This window comes from Topomyia yanbarensis, chromosome 3, assembly GCF_030247195.1.
Source record: "Topomyia yanbarensis strain Yona2022 chromosome 3, ASM3024719v1, whole genome shotgun sequence".
Lineage (NCBI taxonomy): Eukaryota > Metazoa > Arthropoda > Insecta > Diptera > Culicidae > Topomyia > Topomyia yanbarensis.
Window position 1 is genome coordinate 206,140,846 of NC_080672.1, and position 17,439 is coordinate 206,158,284.

At 36.9% G+C, this 17,439-nt stretch overlaps 1 protein-coding gene; it reads left to right on the forward strand.

The window, feature by feature from the left end:
* The window catches only part of LOC131689268 (voltage-gated potassium channel subunit beta-2), a 1,724,569-nt gene that overhangs the window by 477,493 nt on the left and 1,229,637 nt on the right, over positions 1-17,439 (forward strand).

The following is a 17,439-nucleotide window of genomic DNA, read 5'->3' on the forward strand; positions in this document are numbered from 1 at the left end:
TATCGTTCGCACTTTTTTGAAACTCGGTCACTTGAAACAAAACAAATTTTAGCACGCGGCGCTCGGTCAAATTGAAACAAAACAAACTGTAGCACGAGGCGCTCGGTCAAATTAAAATAAAACAAACTTTAGCGCGCGATACCAGGAGCGAATGAAAACACGTCCACACTTATTGACGACTAAATAACTATATGTATTTAAACTTTTCATAAATGTGTTCTTCCAAGGCGATTGGCGCACGTCTTTATGCTTGTTGGGTTGGTTGTATTTCCTCATCAATAGGAATTTCAACAACTATTTCCGAAAATGAAATGCTCTTGGTTTGTAGCCACATCAAATCCGATCTTCAACACTTTTAGCAATTTGGCAGTTGTGTCTCCCATCTGGTTTCGTTGTCTTTGCTCCACAACATAGAATTTCGCTTCCACCAGATTTGCCCCAGCCTGTACCACGGCCCAAAACATGCAGTTAATCTTCATCTGTTCATTCGCCGCATATGCGACTAATTTACGATCTGCTTCTGGAGTTAAATAAATTTTTAACGTTGATTCCAGTTTTCTGTGCTTCAACCCAGGTTGCCTCGCTAATGATATTTGCTTCTGCATCAGAGTCAATTATCATAGGGATTTTTACACCACCCACGACAAAATGAAATATATTTTTGCACATCGCTTAAAAGATTTTCTCTGGCTTATCCTCCTCTGAAATAGCTCTGATTCTCTTAGGTGCAGTTGAAATTTGATCGAAGGGTGCTGAACGTTTTAGACAACAAATCATGAAATGTCCCAACTGGCCGCACTTTGCGCATTTTGCGTTTCGCGCTTTCCACCTTTCACCCCCCTTCAGATGACCACACCAGCCACAGGCAAAACAATTTCTTTCTGTTTTTGATTGCATATCGCACGTAAGAACTTTGCTGGCTGATACGGTCGTTTAAAAATCCTATTGACAGATCCAGTTGACCCTCCCTCGCTTTGACCACGATCGATTTCTTTTATTTGAATTTGTACATCGGCCAAAGTTGTACCCAGTGAAATAATTTCCTCGAGGGACATGTCCTTTGCTAAGATTCTACGTCTCAGCTCTGTTGATCTACAAGCTTCCACAATTTGTTTAGTTATTCTGTCGTCAATTTCCCTTGAATCATATTGATTGAATTCTGCCGGTTTGCTTGAATTCGCAAACTCAACACAAAATCGGCAAACCTTTCTTCTGGTCACTGCACGATTTGTCGAAAAAGATGACGCTCATAATTCCATCTACACATTGGTTCAAAATGTTCGTCAAACTTTTGTACTGCCACGTCATTATAAGGGGTCAGCCACGATATGTGGAACCTCTTCCACTCCTGGAAGATGATCAAAAATCTCTTGAATCTCACGATCAGCAAAATGCAATAACTGTGATCTCTTCTCCCACTAAGAAACAAAATGGCGCTGTAGCTCTCGTTTCCATTTTTGCCACTCGACTGGCAGACTTGATCAGTCAGCCATCGTCTCGAACGGTTTGATGCGCTGCATCGCATCCGTTCTAAACAAAACAAAGATGAACACATTTCAGTAAGCAATTCAACGCGTAGGACGAATAAGAAAATAACATGAACATGTTTTATCTCTAACTTTCATGATATAACAAAATAGAATGGCATTTGTTCAAACTAACCAAACTCGCTTCTCATGTTTTTTTTTCTCTCCGACCTTCGAACACTTTTACGCATACATCATTAGATCTTTTCATCCCCACTTACCGCAAGCAGTAAATGGTACAATACATATAAAAATTCTCTCATTCTCCCCATACTTTCATTATCGCTCTGGCACCCAGTTGCCCCGATAATTCTCTCGAAATACAAATAACACAAATGCAAAGGTGTTTCTTGCTCACTCGACCTATTTTTTCACTTGGGCACCCAGTTGCCACCGATATTCTCCCTCTCGGCACACAGTTGCCACAACATCCATTCTTGGCACACAGGTTCCATATTCTTTTCTGTTTCGACACACAGTTGTCATAACTTTCTTTTCCTCTCTCAGCAAAGTCTTCTATCAGGTTTTATTTATTTATTTATCGCCTTCGAGCAAGCTCGTACAGACTTGTACTTAAATACTAATTACTTATACATACAATCATTATATCTTTAAAAAAACGGATAGAATTATTTTGCACAAACCAAAAATTTATGAATTATTTACATATTTTATCCAGCAGGTTCCCAGACAGTCGTTCGATTTACAAATTTTCGAAAACAAACTCCTTTTGGTCATGTTGACGGGTTTAACGTAATCTCCGTCAAATTGGCATCAATGCCGAAAGGCATCGTCAGAACGTTCTTCCACTGCGGTACTAGTTTATTCACCACGACTGTCTCTATATCACTCCCCGTTGAAACAGCAACCATCTCGGCAATTTCTCGTTCACTGACAGTATTTTTTATTCTGGTAAGAAAGATCCAGCATCTCTCAGAAGGCGTTCTCATTGTCTTACTCGAAGCTGTATCTGTTTTCGAACCATACCGAAGCTTTGTCGAATGGTGATGAGATAGTCGAATTAACAATTGATGTAGAGGCTGCGACATTGCAATTCGAGTCTGTTAGCTCTGCTAAAGTTTCCTTAATGCTATTCATCTGATGTTTTAGTTCAGAGATTTCTTTGTGCAAATTCACATCAAGTTTTTCAGCCTTCGGACTCGGGTCGACTATAGCGACAACGGAAGACTTAGAGGAAAAAGCTGCAATATCAAGCAATTTTCGCTTGTCCCGGAACACTTCCATGTCACGAATATCACACATCATCTTTCCGCATGCCATGCAAAGCCACCAGATGCTATTACTGCTATTATATATTTCTTCACAAACTGCGAGATCGGCACATTTTAAGTGATAAATATCGCATCCTTCTGCGCAAAATCCTTTACAAACGATCGTTTTTTTTATCGTATTCTATTTTGGTAAAGCATTTGTTGCGAATCATTTTCTAGTAGGTAGTCTCTAGCTCAGAAAATAGCAACAGAAGTATACAATACCACTTCGTCGTCAAGCTCAGTGTAGATATAATCACACAATGGAATCACTTAATTCCACCCACTGATTCACGAAATTCCAATTCAACCAATTAGCTACTCGATTTAGAGAACTATTTAAACAGTACAGCTATCAGTAAAATACAAATTAACTTGAGAAATTAATCAAAATTCATAGCGTTAGGCAGAAAACAACAACCGATCAGATGTGATACATATACACATACATGGTGGCACACACTTGCCCTCACTTCGATAATAAAACTCTCTGTCTTTTGCATCCCTTTTTATCATGATACAAAACCTTACATTTTTGCTGTCAGACATATTTGCATTAGCACACGGTTGCTCAATACACACAGCATTTTTTTCAGTTATCGGCCATTTTGTTTTCAGTTCATTGCGTCAGCAAAAACAAACTTTCGGAAATACCCCGTTTACTTTTACCATCACTTTTGCTTACTATTACTGCATTTTTCCAAATACTAAGTCAACACAGCACTCGCGAAAAATTTGATTTTTTTTATTTCGCAGTTAATTTCCTCCACGTTGCTAAATGTAGTGTTTGGATAATCAACCGCACAAACTAAAACGACTTATCCGTTCGATGGTCAATCTCAAAGTGATACGTTTATTGATTCTTTCTCTATTTCCATTACAAGTGGTGCTCTTCTCTCTCTCTCTCTCTCTCTCTCTCTCTCTCTCCCTCTCTCTCTCCCTGTCAAAAAAAATGCGGACGAACATGGTCAGGCGATTTAAAAAGTTTGACGTTTTACTCAACTCGCCTGTGCTAATTGCCCCTAGGAACAAATGCAATTTGCGAATGCGATTTAAAGGCAATTTCAATACATAGACACATTTTCTGGCGGCTGAAATGGACTTGGTTGTATTTTGCGTTTTTCAAACATGGCGGTTCATGCTTGGCTTAAGTTTAAAATTGTTTTTTTTTTCAAACAATTGGCACGTTCCCACTTGTATTTTGTTTGTTTAGTGCACTTAATTTAGCCAAAGAATGTGGAATCGTGTGTAAGTATAGTGGAACAAGATCTCTGAGTCTAAATGAAAGTCAGATTGTGGTAAGTTTTGGTGTGCAATACGAATTTCACCATCGATTCTTCTTATAGTCTGGTGGTGATTACCTAGTGTACCGATAAATTTATGTGAGTAGATAGTGAATCCGAAAATAATTATTATTTTTAATTTTCATATCAGGCAATTAAGGGCGATTAAATGGCGCGTTCCCTGGGCGATTTAAGCGGGCAAAAAATGACGGCGGCAAATCGCCCAAATGTTGCATATAAAACATCTACCTAATTGCCAGCAAATTGCTGGCAAATTGTAGGGCAATTAGCGCATCCGAGTTGGCAAATAGCCCCCCGCTAGCCAGCAACTTGCCCTTTTTGACTGGGCTCTCTCTCGCTTTCGCTACCCTCTCTTGAACTTTTGGCGTTACACTCAGCCGTTATTACATTCTAACATCAGATCACTACACCACTCAGACTTTGTTACACTCTAACATCAGACCACTACAATTAGGTTTTATTAACGCTTCAGCTAGAATAGTCTCCATTTTCAGCAATGCATGCAAACCGGATTGGATCAGTACAAAAGCAGTTTCTGTTATTCGCACTTAAACTAGGTTGGACTGGACTACACTTGCCACCTTATGAAGCACGGAGCTTGCTAATCGACATTCAAACATTGAAAGATCGTCGTGAATTTTCTGTGGTATCATTTGTAAATAACAATGCATCACATCGTATTGATTCAATCAAACTATTATCAAAATTAATTTTTTATGCTGCTTCTCGACAACTAAGTAACCGCAGCATCCCTTGTACAATTCGCCATCGGAATGATTATGCCAAGTTTGGCTCTTTAAACCAAATGATGAATATTTCCAACAAGCATTTCGAAACTATTTTATTTTATAATTCTTATATTTTCTTGTGATGCTATTTTGCATATGTTGCATTACATGAATAGTGGTATTTGTAGTAATTTTGAAGTAGAATACTTTTAACGTTTCAATATAAGGGTCCCGTTTCAAAATTTTCTGCCAGAATTTCACCCGATTTTTTAAACGTGAATATCTGTCTTTGTACTGAATGAAAAAATAAGATTATTATGCTATCTGATTGGAAATATGTACAACAATTTTGTATCCAATTCGGTAGTATGTACAATTACTAAAAATAGCGGAAATAATGGATTTTATGAAAGTAGTAATTATCTGATCCATGATTGGTTGGTACAATTCGCTCAAAAAGCAAGCGTTGCTGAGACTGCCTCTTTTTCATCGAATGAGCTGTGACGCGTATAAAAAGAGAACACAAGAAAAATTCGTTAGTTTGTGTTCTGACGTTGTAAGCGTAGCAGCTGCTGCGTTTCATGTCAGCTCACATTCTTCGATGGTAGGTAATAGATACCATGACTGCCGCCAGGCGATGATGATTCTAATCATGAAATGATGTGACAATTTTTGTATTTCAATATCACACTATTGAAAATTAAGCAAAAATGAACAGATCTCGAAAACGTGAAAACTCCCATGCATCAGTCAATCTTTTCCCAGCAGAGCCGTCAATAGGGAGCAGGTTAGTAATTCAAACAAACACGAAAAGTTATAAATAAATGTACCGCGTGCCTGTTTGAATCAGTTGTTGCTCTTTTGCCAGACAAATAACATCGTGCCTATAGCGTCTCGTACGACAGATTTGAGCACCCAGCACACTACGCTTCTATGAATGACGTCATGATCGACTATTTAAAATATATCATTCCTCGAGCGACTTCATTCTCCCGTCAAACGTCGGGCTTTAAAGAACAGCAGTAGCAATCATGCATGTTGACAATGCGCTGCGATGAGTGCTGCATTTGATCACTGCTACCGCTGGGGGTGATCCGATGTAAATAGCGTGCAGCTGGAAGAGTTGTCTAACCTCAGTTGAAGCTGACTAATTGTTCCATTCTGCATGTTATTATTGATAAATTAAAAACCCTTTTAAGGGCTATAACAATAACAAACAATAGAGAACAAATTGGAATATTTCCAATCATTGACAGCGATAATCCAATTGCGAAGTTTATATTCGTTATTTGTTGCTTGCGCGTATATTGACAATCTGAAATTTGCCACAATCTGTTATTTGTTTAAATTTATCCTTCCGAAACAATACAAAAATGTGCAGCTACATAAAGTACATTTCCAGGTTGAAATTAGCGAAACCTGTGATTTATTAAAAATAGTCTTTCGGAAACATAATCCAAAATTCTGCAATGTTTCAGAAAATTTCAGGATGTGGCAACACTGCCAGCTAGCGAAAGCCGTACCAAAAAGAATCTGCAAATATTTTTTCGTTATTCTGCATGAAGGCAGTCCTTCCATCATCAATGCGAAAGTGATAAAAGCCGATGTCATGTTTCAAGCTATCAGTATTATAAAACATATAAAACAGTTAATTTGAATGATTCCCTTAAAATCGTTCTTTTTAGGACCCTAAATATAGAACATTTCAGAGTTAATGTTAATTAAACAACTGAATATATAAAGATACATATGTTATACTTTCTTCGTTTACGAATAATTTGATTTATGACCAGTTATTTTTCTATCGTGCTTGCAAACATTTGATTTGATAGCAGATATTTAAAGATAGATGCAAGGTTATGTTTGTGAGCATCATTAATTTATGTTCCCATTTCATGGATTTGAATAAAACTTTTTTTAAACTTGAATTTATCACACTATAGGTTATCGATTTTAATTGAAAACTGGCTGTATTTTTAATGTCATCGTGGTCATGATTTGCACACAAAACTCATTTTTTTCAGAGCTGAATAAATGGATTGGCGATGGGGTGGTTTGGTGCGAGAACCGCGCTCTCTTGTTCTTTAAATTATATGTGGCGTCAGGTGCTTGTACAGATAAATTCACCACGGCGCGCGTTCCAGTGTGCACCGTGGTGAATTTATCTGTGTGTTTGTTTCCTCCGGCAAGCCGTAATGCGTACTATTATTTTATTATTATTTATTTATTCTATCTTTGGTGCGGGGCACCACACAGACTATTCCTTAACCTAAAATTGTTACAATAGCAATACATACATTTACATACATATCATACAATTATAAACAAAATACACGCTTAATTCAACACTGACAACATTAACCAAGTTGAATATTCGAAAAATAACAATGCTAACAAATCATTAAGGTTCCCAAACGCTGAAGTGCTCATGGAATTCCCGAAAACAAATTCCGCGAGGCCAAGTAGTTGGAGACAAAGCTCTACGTTTTAGTTTCATGTCGACCCCACCTTTGAAAGAGATGAACGGCATTGATGCTGCATCCTTCCATTCGGGTATTAACTTTTTCACGTTGACAGCATCACTGCCTAATGACTCCGCTACCATAGAGGCGATTTCATTCTCGCTCACGATGTTTTTTTATTCTTGTGAAGAACAGCCAACAGAGTGATGAGGCAGAATTTCTTCTCATCGAAGAGTGCGCAAATCTCAATACGGTACCGGTGCCTTGAAGTATTCTTGTTGATGACATATCTGGAGAATTTTCTACTTCCAATGTACTATTGAGACGGACTCGGGAAATCTCGGCGATAGACTCTTGAATGACCACAATCTGTTGTTTCAGTTTGCTTAACAACGTACTGGTTGTTTCGTTGTGTAAAGGAGATGGTGTTGGCTTATTGGATACTGATAATATGATTTTCTGTTCATGATTTGATACGAGTTACTTCGGAAAGTTTATTTACGAGTTTATAGAGCATTTTTGCATTGCCAGGGGAAATTTAAAATACTTGGTCCTCGGAGCAAACTGAGAAAAAGTTTTCCGTATCATCATGTTATAAACTCAGTCAAATAACGGTTCGTAAAACAGATTAATTGTATCCACATTAAGCCTGGCTTATTTTGTGTGCGGCTAAACGACGCAATGTGCTTTTTACTTATTTTGTTTTTGCGAATATCGCGGCTACACAAATGAAAAGCTCCATTATTGTGAAAACTCCACTCTTAGATACCTGCTTGGATAAAGTTCGAGCATATTATTATTTATGAAAACATGGGGTAAAACGCGCCTCCTAAGGAAATATGATGATAGTTTAGCTATAGAACATTAATTGGGAGAATTTAATTTGAATGATATTTATTCACTGAAAACCATTCGATGAAGAAAATAACAAAACAAATTCTTGTTTTCCTAATTAGTTGCTATCAACAGAAAAATTAAAAACGTAACTAAATTTTCTCTTAATTTTGCAAGATTCACAAATAATAGTTATTGAAAATTATTATTGATTTTGAGTCAAGACGCACATCATACGAAATGACAGCAAAGTAGCCAAGATGCACACCTTACCGAAATACATCAAGGTAGCGACAGCAACTATGTTCATACATGCTGGGTATAACGGTTATACAGGTAGTTGTCTCAGCTTGGAAAGCTTGTTTTAGCCTGGACGCAACTACCTGAACCAGTACACAAAAACAGAAAAAATGACCTCATTTTGGTTTTACCTAGTTTTTCTTATAAAACATTTCAATAAAGGGATGATTTTGATTGACATTTTTTTCAATACATGTATACTGAAAGTTGAAAGTATTGTCGAAAATTGTCAAAATCATTCAATTTCGGATGTAGTCGATTATTTAGTAAAACTTCAATTAACAAATGTAATATGCAATATGGTAATCATTTTTCATTTTTGAGATTCTAAACTAGATGTGGAATAAGTATGAAGTTCGTTGTAGTGTTTTCTGGCTAAATAGAAAAGAAATAAAAATTATACCTTTCATCTAAAATTGAAATCATCAAACAATTACCATTAATCCTTAAATACCTTTGGCTATGCAAAATTCCCAAGTGGGAAAAATTTTGGACAAGACCAATTTCTTTGTGCATGAGGGCACATGCCTTACATAAAGTATCGTTTTTTTAGTGTTTCGGATTCTACTCGTCAGTAACTAGCACCATCTGGGTGTCCAGTTAGACTATGTATCTGAACTAGTGCCCAAATTAGCACTAGTTAGACACTAAATTCCAAAAAGTCACACGTCTTGCGTGAACACTAAACCACTGGCTTATACCGAGTGATGTCTCGATAGTAAGCACAGAGGTTCTGTTTGCCGACGAGGAATATGAACCTAAACTGTCTTTTGGTACAAGTACCAAACGCCTGGAATTATGTAAAATTCCCAAGTGGGAAAAATTTTGGACAAGACCAATTTCTTTGTGCATGAGGGCACATGCCTTACATAAATTATCGTTTTTTTAGTGTTTCGGATTTGGCTATTTCGTCTCATTTAAGATTGCAGTTTATAAAAATGTAACATTATGAGAAACATAACTCTATTTTATATTTACGTGTGAATCACTGGCGGAGTATTTCAACAATTTAATACCATACCTCCTTCCGTCGGTCGGTGAAACAAAACGTTTAAAATATCCTATGTTATATTTTACGATGAAGCAGTTTAATACAATAATGAGATTAGTTGAATTTCAGTCGTTTGTGTCTTGGCTGAAAAGGTAGGGTAACGGTATATGCAATTGTGTCTGGACTAAAACAAGCGTCACAAGCTGAAACAAGCGTTTCAAGCTCTAGCTCAGGTAGGCTTTTTAAGTTTTGTGCTAGGCTGAAACGTTCGTGTCCAGACTGAAATTGACAGCATCAAACCAACAGCGTTGGATTATTGTTTTCAACAAAAACTTAGTTCGCCCAAATATTAACTAAACGAAACGAAAAACTCAACTATTTTTTTAGTTGAAATTGTGATGAATCGGTTTTCCGTGTTCAACCAACATTTCCCCCTGTAATCGCAATCATAACGCTTTGAAAAATGTTCAAAATTTTAATGATTCACAACAACAACGGGACAGAAAGCTCGTTGGACTAACACGTAATTTCGTAATGTTTTCTGTTGAGATTTCACAAAAGTGTAGCTTAAAATCGTCTTAGGTTATACAATTATTAGGTTTTCAAAACAATTGTTCTGTTTTAGATTAGAAAGATGGGTAGGTAATGTCAACGACATTACCGAAATGAAGTAGCATACATTTTAAGTTGTTAATACGAATGCTGCAATTTTTATAAATTTTTGAAAGGTTTTATTGAAATAAGTTATTTTGGTATTTCTAATGGAAATAGCGAAATAACGGTAGGGGAGACTGAGGAGACTTGATCCCCTTTTTTATTTTTCAATCCTACTCCGTGGAATGATACAAAAACTATGTATTTTTTGTAGTTTTATATTGTTTCTAGGGTTGACTGATAATCATAAAAAATTTACATGGAAATGTTATACTGGACATGAGCTATGAGCATTTTTGGAAAACAACAAAAAACTGGAAAATTCTTTGATTAGTGGAGACTCGATCCCTTATTTGGGGACACTTGATTATTTTTTGAAAACGTATTTAAAAGAGCATGTAGGGTAGTAAGCCTATTTTTACCCTTTTTCTATTATCATCCTACCCATCTGAAGCCTTTGGTTAGAGCAGCTTCTGCCATCTTTGCTCAACGCATTGGCTCAAATGGTGTTGCGATAATTGGGGTACTCGATTAGAGTTTTTGCTGCGCTCAAACAGAAGATATTCACCATTCTCAAGACAATTTTGTTATTATATTGGCTCTTAATAAGAGGCGAATGACTTTAAGGCTAAAACCTCTATAATCGAAATAAAAAATGGCTCCTAATAACAAAGCAAAGAAGCTGAAATAATAAAATTAATAATGAAATAATTTGGTATTCTCCCTAATAGGACAAAAACAGGTACCTAACCCCATTCAATGTTATAAATGTATTGTGGTATTGATTAAATTGTTGTGATTACATATTAAAATTTTTGTTACTACATATTACGCATCTCTCACAAGATTTTTTTACGAATTCCCCAAATCTCTGTGCAATGTCGTTATTATGGTTGAGGAACATCAAATGTGGGATGCATGGTTGCTACGTATACTGTAGTAAACAATTACAGTTAAGTTTCTGTACGATGAAGCGTTGATTTTTGACAGTATTTTTTGTTATTTTATGGCAACAATGACTTCAATTGTTCTGGTGTGAATTTGGTTATTTTCAGTGGTGTGTATGAAGCATGACGAAGGGGATCAAATCTCCAGAAATTTGAAGGGATCAAGTGAACCCATAGCATCTATTTCAGCAAATTTTAGCACAAGTGTAGCTGAACAAAAAAATCAGCTCAATCATAACGTATTCATATAATTGACATTCTCCTGTAATTCTGTATGCAAAAATATAGTATGTAGTGGGTTACTTTATCAATTGCATAAAAGTTTGAAAATTTAGAAAATAAATCTTCTTCAGTTCTTCCGAGATTTTTTTCTTTGAATCGGTAAAAATTCAGTAACACATGTCCAATTTATTTTTTTCTGTTAAAGAAACATATGTTTAGATAAAACTGCGCAACTTTCTAGTATATTCGATTAATGTATTCTGATCCGCCTTTGAGTTACAATGATGGAATCAAGTCTCCCCGGGGATCAAGTCTCCTCAGTCTCCCCTACCATAAACCGGGGTGACTTCGATCATCGGGGTGACTTTGATTATTTTCGTAGATCGCTTATTAAGCCAGAATAGTCTACAGAATCATTTTAATTTGAAATTATTTTTACTCTAAACTTATAAAATACTGCTTTGTTATACTTTTTGAGTATATTGTTCGGTTTTTGGGTACAAAAACTACAAAAAACAGAAATTTGACTGCGTCGTATTTTTACGAAGCTTCGTAAAGTGTCTATTTTTTATAAAACAAATAAATCTCAGATTTGAGCAAGAGTAACAAATTACAAGCGAGTTTTAATTTTCCTTTGGGATGGGCTGTGTCAAATACACTTTTAAGAGTTTGTTTATTTTAAATACATTTTTTATGAAACTAGTTGGCAATTATTTGAAGTTATTTTAAACTAAAATTCGAAACATTTTTTATTGTTCAATATTGCAACGTGTTACAATGGATGAAACTTTTTGTACATTGATAAAGCACTGAAATAAAACAATTTTTGCTGTTTTAAAGGTTTTCAGAATCTTTTGTTCTAGTTGAACACAAATTTTGCAAATTTTGGTTACTCGATTTTTACAATATATTGAAATATTTTGTATAATAATATTAACATTTATTTAACAATTAGCATCGTGCCAGAATTAGCTTAAACAAACATTTGAATAAAAACATTGACATCAATAACTTAATGTGGGTGAACATGCAGGTTATCAAAGTCACCCCGGAATACGAAAACGGACTTCAACTTGAAATCATTTTTGTTACTATGTTTTAATTGCCGCAAGGTTCTACTGTATCGATTTTGTTGGCTATTTTCGGCAAATTTGAGACTAAGGGAAACGAAAGCAATGAAATTGAAAGACGGATAGGTATTCTAGAGCGAATCAGTTATAAACTTAGAACGGAAAACTAGAACTAGGCAGGCTCATATGGGCATGATCGAAAGGAAATGTGAAGAATTTTTTGCCTTCTGCAGAGTAGGAGTTGGGCGTTTCACCCAAGTCAACCGCATGGTCTATGGTAGAACATAACTCATCACATGTTTTACCGCCGGCGTCCAATCTTGTTCTCCATACATCAGTACATGGCTTAAAAATATTAAACTTAAAAAAAATGTATTGTTTCTAAAAATACGTAATGATTAATGCGAAAAGTGATCGATGTCACCTCGGTTTACGGTACAAGTATATACGATTCTCTACTGTTGCCAAATGAATTGATTCACTCTCATTTAATGCTCTTTTCAGGGTTACCATATGAGGAGAAATATGTTTTACGTTTCGATGTACGTGTACTGATATTTCGGTATTTCCATTAGAAATAACGAAATGGCAGGTTTTAATATAACCTATGAGAATATAGTCAAAATTGTAGCATTCGCATTAACAGCCTAAAGTGTATTCTATTATTCTCATATAGAAAGGTCACTCAAAAAATTGTCAACCTAAACCCGGCCCGAAGGGCCGAGTGTCACATGCCATTCGACTCAGTTCGTCGAGATCGGAAAATATCTGTGTGTTTATGTATGTGTGTGTATGTGTCACCTCTGTTTCTCAGAATTTTTTTTTTCAATGGAGAATGCATTTACGTACTAGCCCAGTACACGTGCTATTAGCAGATGCCAAGCTACCACACGGGGTGTATTGAAGTGTCGGGCTCTCATGGTGACGCCATGACTGGGTAATACCGACTAAACTCCATTTGGCACCGCCATTGTTCCCCTAGGGACTACCTATTACTTCTGAAGAGATGGATGTACTTGATGTACTCACTCACTCGCTCACGCGTTCATACATCCTGTATGAGGCTTAACTACGCTACGACCCTCCCATCTTGGCATGAGGCAGTCCACATATACGCCTATACACTCGCTCTTCTGCCTTGCTTCGGGGTGGCTGGGTTTACCCCTTACGCGGTTGCCAGTCGCTGCGCCAAGCCTGCCTCAGCATGAAAGACTTCACTCACTTTTCTGCGCTCGGTCTTTTTCGCTCCAACTAACCAATCACTAGTTAGTCGTGCCCGTCGTCTGTTGCCCGGTGCGCTAGATTCCCTGTAGCCTGCAGGCAATCTGGGTGGTTGCAGCCGAGACTGCGTTCCACTTCTCCACCACTTGACACATCCGCTGATTATCGGGGGTTGTGTCCCAGTCGCAGACGTCAAGCATTGCTCTTCTTTCGACGTCGAACCGATGACATACGAACAGTATGTGTTCGGCAGTTTCGTCACCTGCGTTTCTCAGAGATGGCAGGACCGATTTGCACAAACTTAGTCTTTAATGAAAGGTACAACCTTCCTATCGACTGCTATTGAATTTTTTATTGATTGGACTTCCGGTTCCGGAGTTACGGGTGGAAGAGTGTGACCACACAACAAATTCCCATATAAACTGAAATGAAAAGTTTTCAAACGGGGGGGTAAGGGAAAATTTCAAAATCGAATTTGCATTTTTGATGCCAAATGACAAGCCGTATTTAGGGGCGGCTTCCTCCCCTCTTATGTAAGTAAAGGAAAAAGGTAGGAAGTGGAATACATATTGTGTAATTGACATCGTCATCTGATGCCACAGTAGGGTCAAGAATGTCAATTTTATGTTGTCGTCATGTCATTCTTCCTTCTTTAGCTGATTCTTGTAAACGCTGCTTAGCGATCGACATCTCGTCCTCTTTTGCGACAAACTGATTGGCCTTAAGACCATAAGATACCCCCTTCCTAGAAAAATCTTCAAAAAACTGCAAAAGTTCCTTCGCTGAAAATCCAAGGTGAAGTGAAAGATTTCGACTGCTAAAACACCTCCAGGAAGATTCTTTGGCTAATTTTCTAGATGAATTGATTATAAATCTTGTTATTGTTTTGTGTGAATCCACCAACGCATCTTTCAAGCAATTAACTTTTCAAAATATCGCAAACAGTAATATACATTCTGATGAACGTGACTTCCGGAATGAGCAAGCATTCGGTACGTGTTGCAAATATATGTGCATTTTGTCTTTTTGAGGAAAACCCTGGACGTGTGAAATCTGAAGTCACTCAGGTCACAGGACACTTAGTGCTGTAACTTCAGTTCTAATAGTTAGATTCTTTTGAAAATTTGTTTAAGCACTCTTGAGATAAGATACATTACGAAAACTCAAACAATTTTTTTCAAAATTTCTTGCCCACTCAGGTAGATATAACCCCTTAAGTTAGTTTAATAATTACTGTAAGAAACCGGTCTACATCTGATTGACGACTGGAAATAAATAAGTAAATAGATCCCTAATCGTCACACCTTCCTCAGACTACCACTCCATCCCACCTGCTACAAACCCACAACTCTCTCATTTCCATTGCTTTCACCCACCGCTCACTAGGCATACCAAAATAAGCTGGGGGTGGTGGTTGTGGGTTTTTCATCCTCCTCACATACCCACCTCAGCACGCCCAAAATAGTTTGCAAGTAGACAACATTGAACTAATGCTGATTAAGCTAATTAACTATGATATTTTTTTGTTTCAAGTGTCGACACGTAGGTCATCAAGTTCGTAGATGTTACTATGTTTTAATTACCGCAAGGTTCTACTGTACATGATGTTTTAAAACATGATGATGAGTTATGTTCTACCATAGACCATGCGGTAGACTTGGGTGCAACGCCCAACTCCTACTCTGCAGAAGGCAAAGAATTCTTCACATTTCCTTTCGATCATGCCCATATGAGCCTGCCTAGTTCTAGTTCTCCGTTCTAAGTTTATAACTGATTCGTTCTAGAATACCTATACGTCTTTCAATTTCATTGCTTTCATTTTTCTTAGTCTCAAATTTGCCAAAAATAGTCAACAAAATCGATACAGAAGTTCGTAGATGGCAAGCCATTGCATATTGGTGTTCTAAGAATGTAATAGACAGAAGTGAGAAAACTGCAATTGCCTCCACCTAGGATTAGAAAGCTTTTATTAAACAAAAAGAATGTCTTTTTGCCTTTCTCATATAAAGAAAGGCTATGCAATCACTGTAAAAATCGACTGTTTAACGGAGGCCCGGAGGGCCGAGTGTCATACACTATTCGATTCAGTTCGTCGAGATCGGCAAATGTCTGTGTGTGTATGTGTGTGTGTGTATGTGTGTGTGTATGTGTGTGTGTGTCATTTAAACTCACACAATTTTCTCAGAGATGGCTGAACCGATTTTCGCAAACTTAGTTTCATATGAAAGGTATAACGCTCCCATAAGCTGCTATTGAATTTTTAGTTGATCCGACTTCCGGTTCCGGAGTTACGGGTTGAAGAGTGCGGTCACACAGCAAATTCCCATATAAACTGGTACCACCATGATGTTCAAATGATGTAAAACATATTAAAATTTATGTAACATTACTCTAGTTTGCGGGTCTGGATCACTAATGATCAATCAAAGCAGCTTTGACCACATTGGCCAGCTATGACAGTTCATGACGCCCCCGGGGAACCCGCCAAGTTCCTAAGCTAATATCACACCCACTCCCCAACGAATTCTCTACCGATTTTTACAAACTTGAATTCAAATGAAAGATACAGTAATACCATTGACTGCTGGAGTAAAGCCATGTCAAGTGATCCTCGATTTTTTCGAAAAATCACCGATCTTCATGAGGTATATTTTATTGTATAGGGATTGTGGTGAATAACTTTTGGTATAAATATTTCGTTAAAATTCCTTTTTTTCTTTACGTTATTAACCCTTAAACTTTATTGCATCATAAAATTGTAAATTTCATATCTCAAAAAGTACTGAAGACAATTCAATGAATTTTAGCACACTTATGGAATGATACTTGCACTATATTATAAAAATGTTTTTACTTTATAATTGTGTGAATAACGGTACATTGCATCTATTTAAAATTTTCAATTGCATTTTTTCTTATGTTCTTCACGCTAGAAATTTTTAAAACGTATGTAAAATTATGCGGCAATCTTTCACCTTTAATAATATGTATTGATAATTTTTCATTTTTGTTCCTATCGTGAGTTATAGAGGATTTTGTAACAGTGCGCTCTCTCAACGCACGGCCCACCTTGATGCAACCCGCGAGAACGTACATATTGGCAACGCCGCACGTCGCAACGTCCTAATGCGCATCGCTTTGAAGGAGCGTATCTCATGTTCAAAATTGGCATATCTGAGATTAAAGCAAAAAGACAAGCTTTTCTTTATGGATAATTGAAAGTGAATGTTTTCTGAGTAATTTGCACGCTCTTTAGCGTTATTATATTGTTCAGGAGTTATTTAATTTTCTGTCACTCGGACAAGCGCGCTCGGATGTTGCCAGCCGATGAGCAATTGATATACTTCACCACGTTTTATTTTCAGTTGGTTCTGTCTGAGAGGAGCATGGTATATTGCGAATCTTTTCTTAAATCCACATTGCGACTTTTCAGCCATGCGCCATCGGGTCGTGCGTTAAATTACGCGCTCATTTGATTTGCATCAGTGCGAGTGAGAAAACGTTTTGACGTTTGTTTTTGTTTCGATCGCACTTGAGTGTTTCCAATATAGGGAGAACTCGATGAAATGCTATATTATCTCAAGATATACAATATTTGCTCAAAAAAACATTCGATTGATTTATGCTATGTCGATCACACGAATGATGTATTATGTTAAAAAATTTCATCAATATGTTCGTCGTATCTTGTTTTTGTGGCATCCATGTGGAGTGATAAATTTAAAATTATATTGGTCAACACATGTGTAGCATATGTCGTAATGGGCGCAAAAAAAACAACGAAAATAAATATAAACATGAACAAAACACAATGTTCGTTAAATTTTCAATTTTACATCCCATGTCTATATAGCAAAATTTACACGTTTAATTTTCCTTCTTATAGTGTTTGCCAAAGTAATGGAACTG